The sequence below is a fragment of the Xenopus tropicalis genome, chromosome 10 (genome assembly GCF_000004195.4).
Source record: "Xenopus tropicalis strain Nigerian chromosome 10, UCB_Xtro_10.0, whole genome shotgun sequence".
NCBI classification, from domain to species: Eukaryota; Metazoa; Chordata; class Amphibia; order Anura; family Pipidae; genus Xenopus; species Xenopus tropicalis.
Window position 1 is genome coordinate 39,480,135 of NC_030686.2, and position 5,246 is coordinate 39,485,380.

A 5,246-nucleotide genomic window follows, 5' to 3' on the forward strand; every position below is an offset into this window, starting at 1 on the left:
TTTTGTCTTTCCCCTTTGTCCTTCCCCTTTCATTTGCATTATTCCCCTCTCAGATCCCACCTCTAATCCCAACACTTCCCCCTCTCTCCTCCTCCCCTCCCAGAGCTAGCCTGGCTTCCCTTGTCTTCCTTTCTCTCATTCTTCCCTGGTGAGTCGCACCGACTGATTCACTCAACTAGAGGAATTACACAACCCTATACTTCTCCCCATACACCCAGCACCCACCCCTCTAGTACTTCTCCCCATACACCCAGCACCCACCCCTCTAGTACTTCTCCCCATACACCCAGCACCCACCCCTCTAGTACTTCTCCCCATACACCCAGCACCCACCCCTCTAGTACTTCTCCCCATACACCCAGCACCCACCCCTCTAGTACTTCTCCCCATACACCCAGCACCCACCCCTCTAGTACTTCTCCCCATACACCCAGCACCCACCCCTCTAGTACTTCTCCCCATACACCCAGCACCCACCCCTCTAGTACTTCTCCCCATACACCCAGCATTACATTAACATTTATTTATAAAGCGCCCACCCCTCTAGTACTTCTCCCCATACACCCAGCACCCACCTCTCTAGTACTTCTCCCCATACACCCAGCATTACATTAACATTTATTTATAAAGCGCCCACCCCTCTAGTACTTCTCCCCATACACCCAGCACCCACCCCTCTATTACTTCTCCCCATACACCCAGCACCCACCTCTCTAGTACTTCTCCCCATACACCCAGCACCCACCCCTCTAGTACTTCTCCCCATACACCCAGCACCCACCCCTCTAGTACTTCTCCCCATACACCCAGCACCCACCTCTCTAGTACTTCTCCCCATACACCCAGCACCCACCCCTCTAGTACTTCTTCCCATACACCCAGCACCCACCTCTCTAGTACTTCTCCCCATACACCCAGCACCCACCCCTCTAGTACTTCTCCCCATACACCCAGCACCCACCCCTCTAGTACTTCTCCCCATACACCCAGCACCCACCTCTCTAGTACTTCTCCCCATACACCCAGCACCCACCTCTCTAGTACTTCTACCCATACACCCAGCACCCACCCCTCTAGTACTTCTCCCCATACACCCAGCACCCACCTCTCTAGTACTTCTCCCCATACACCAAGCTCACATGTCTCTAGTACTTCACCCCATACACCCAGCACCCGCGCCTCTAGTACTTCACCCCATGCACCCAGCACTCCCACCTCTAGTACTTTTCCCTAGCTCTTTGTGAACTATTGTTTGGATGACTGTTATCTGGTTGCTAAGCCTCCAATGACCCTAGCAACCAGGTAGTGATACCAGTGGAGATTAAATAGGAAAGCTTGAGCAGTGCATTGTAATGTATCACCCTGCATTGTTCACACCTCAGATTCAGGCTGTAACCCCCTCTATTGTTCACACTTCAGATGTATGCTACCTGTGTGTGCCATACTCTGCCTGTCCTACGCCGCCTGCTTGTGCTATACTCTGCCTTCCCTATGCTGCCTGTGTGTTCCATAGTCTGCTTGCCCTATGCTGCCTGTGTGTGCCATACTCTGCCTGCCCTATGCTGCCTGTGTGTGCCATACTCTGCCTGTCCTATGCTGCCTGTGTGTGCCATACTCTGCCTGCCCTATGCTGCCTGTGTGTGCCATACTCTGCCTGCCCTATGCTACCTGTGTGTGCCATACTCTGCCTGCACTATGCTGCCTGTGTGTGCCATACTCTGCCTGCCCTATGCTACCTGTGTGTGCCATACTCTGCCTGCACTATGCTGCCTGCTTGTGCTATACTCTGCCTGCCCTATGCTGCCTGTGTGTGCCATACTCTGTTTGCCCTATGCTGCCTGTGTGTGCCATATTCTGCCCGTCCTATGCTGCCTGTGTGTGCTATACTCTGCCTGCCCTATGCTGCCTGCGTATGCTATACGCTGCCTTCCCTATGCTGCCTGTGTGTGCCATACTCTGCCTGCCCTATGCTGCCTGTGTGCCATACTCTGCCTGTCCCATGCTGCCTGTGTATGCTATACGCTGCCTTCCCTATGCTGCCTGTGTGTGCCTTATTCTGTGTGCCCTATGCTGCCTGTGTGTGCCATATTCTGCCTGCCCTATGCTGCCTGTGTGTGCCATACTCTGCCTGCCCTATGCTGACTGTAGGAGGTGAACCTTGCAGGGGTTTGTTCTGGGAGTTTGTTAGCATTTGGAAATAGTTGTTGGGGTTCTGGTTCCTAAGGTGTGTTGCTGGGGGTTGCTGTTCTATCCTCGGGGGGGGGAGGAGGCATATGGATTTAATGGCTTAATATTACTTAATTAACTTTTTTTCACATGAGTAATGGTGATATCCCTGCAGTGACCACCAATCATTTGTCTTTCTGGGTCTGCCACTTCAGGTGGCGGCAGGAGCCAAAGTGCCCCTGATATTAAATTTTTAATGCAAATATATGGAGAACAGATATGACAACTGTCCCTTATTTTCCCTGGGACCTGGGACTTGAGGGGACCTAGTAGACATTGGCAGAGGGGCAGTGGTTACAGGCTGAGCAACCAGCCTGTGCATTACTAGTGTTTAGTGGGATGTGTGTGTTCAGCAGATCATTGGTCATGTTGTGGGAGAGGCCCAACCCATGAAGCTGTGATTTTCCACTTAGTTCCATGGGCACTGAACTTTATATATTGGCATACAGTATGTAAGACCAGAACAGAGTTGATCCTATAGAAAAATAATACAAAGGCTGCAAGCTAGTGGGTCTGAGTGGCACAAAAGGGCTGTAGTTCTTACTACGTGATTCACGTAAAATCTTAGTTAATAATTACTAGACTACCTAATCAAGCTTGTGAAAATCTATATATTTTATACCAGCCTTAAGAACTGGTTCTTCCAGCTTTGCTCACTCACGATACTAAACTTCTACCAAAGACTCATTATCCACTCCTTAGTCACATCCGCACTCAACTGCGGTAACTTCTTGGCCTGATGGGCACCATTAGACGCATTGCCCGAGTTCCAGTTAGAATGCATCACACCTACGCCCACATCAGCACCAGGCTTCTCATGAGTTCAGGGGAAAGCCTTATCTGCAGCTTATATTGCTCTTTAACACCAGCTACTTGCATTAGCCCTCTCTTCCCCCTGAGATCTCCATATTTAATCCACAAGTCTTTATAAATGAAGGGAATTTGCATCAAAGGGATCCTTCAGCATTTCTTTAGAAAACCCACCATTCTTGAAGACTTTGCAGAAAATGTTCCGAACTCCTCCATTTAAAGAAGCAGAAGATCAATAAACTCAAAAAAGCCACTTAGCAGAAACATGATCTGAATTGCTAAACCTTTGGTGGGGTTTGTCTGATGGTTACGTGGTCAGATAATTGATCGGAGGAACATAAAAGCCTACATAGTTCTTCTAAGGACAGGGAATTGCACTTATATGAAAAACACAAGCACTCATGTCATACACAGAAAGATCTGCTGCTCCCCCCAGGTGACCAGACACTCAGATCTTTACCACGTGGCGGGCAGTGTCATTTTTACTATATAGGCACTCGAGGGGCAATGCTTAGGGCTGCAGCTTTTCATGGACGTCCCTCGGATATCCATAAAAGGACTAAAAAAATCCCCCTAACTCACCACCAGTTGCAGCTAAATCCAGACCAATCTCTGAAAGAAGGGGCAGGCTGAGGTCCGGTACCTAGGGCAGCACTGAATTGACTGGATCATCCTGGTCGTTGGCCAACCTGGGGTAGGAATGGGGCTGCATTTCTGCAGTGATTTCATTTTCTGGCTCCCAGTCATGTGATCATATCAAATTACAACTTGTATTTGTGCCCAAATCACACAATAATCAATCAGGACCAATTTTGCTTTGAACTCACCTAACTGCCTAAAGGCCAGACATTTGGCCAGCCACAATGATGGGCAGATAGTATCTAAATCTGCCAATGCCCAGAGAGTTGCAATTGTACAACATTGCATGGTGATCAGTCCAAACTGCCACCATAGTACCCACACATGCATTGATATTTGCAGCAACTTCCCAAAAATACCTTTCCCTTTGTACCTAAAGGGCAGATTAGATAACCGGAAAAAATTATCTAATGGGGAAGATAACATTGTTTCTGTCCAGCAATTCACGACTGCTGTTGTTATGGGTCCTAATTAAATCTCCCATGCCAAACGCCAGCCTGTTTCTAATTTCCCTATGGAACTAACAGCAGCGTGTAAATAGGTTTGTCCTGGCGCAGTTAGCTCATTCGCTATCGTGTATTAGGAGATAAGGCAAAAAGCACTGGGGATGGGGCAGCCGGGAGAGAGAAGCATTATAAAGAATGAGCTCATTGTACTTCTGGCCACTTCCACTTCGACAGTTTGGGCCCTTTCTCTACATAATCCCCCTTATGTTTGTCAATTCATGTGCCAGTGTGTCTAGTTCCCGCCGCTATTATGTACAGTTATCACTTACAGTTTCCTCTTTTTGTTCTTATTTGTTATGTTTAAAGAGAAGGATATTAAACCTACATGTCAGTTTGGACAAGACTGGCCCCTCTACAGCGGTGTTCCTCAACCAGTGGCTCGTGAGCAACATGTTGCTCCCCAACCCCTTGGATGTTGCTCCCCAACCCCTTTTGATGTTGCTCCCAGTGGCCTCAAAGCAGGTGCTCATTTTTTAATTTCTGGTTAGGAGGCAAGTTTTGGTGGCATAAAAACCCAATATAATGCTAAACAGAGCCTTCTGTAGGCTGCCAGTGCACATAGGGTTTATTAAGTAGCCAATTATGGCTCTTATTGGCACCCCCAGGAACATTTTTGATGCTTGTGTTGCTCCCCAACACTTTTTCCATTTAAATGTGGCTCACGGGTATAAAAGGTTGGGGATCCCTGCTCTACAGCTTCAGCTGAGTCCATTCTGCTGTCTGAGGTGGCAATGACTTGCCAGCCCCATGTCTACCCTACAACCACTCTGACCCTCTTCAGGGGGTTCCCAGCCCAGAGGCAGACCCCCAACCCAATACCGAACTACCATACAGCAGACCCTGTGATCCAGGCCCCCTTGTACCAATATACAACATATAACGAGAGAATGATACCCCAATATCTTATCTTATGGCTGCTGTAAGATGCCACAGACGGTCACTATTTATTGGGCTGGTGGGGGCTGTTTGGACCTCTGTGTATTTATTGATGCCTGGTCCAGACCTGCTCATAGGAACTGGGCAGTATGATCAAATCAGAATGGGCTTAGATCATTGATTCCTTTT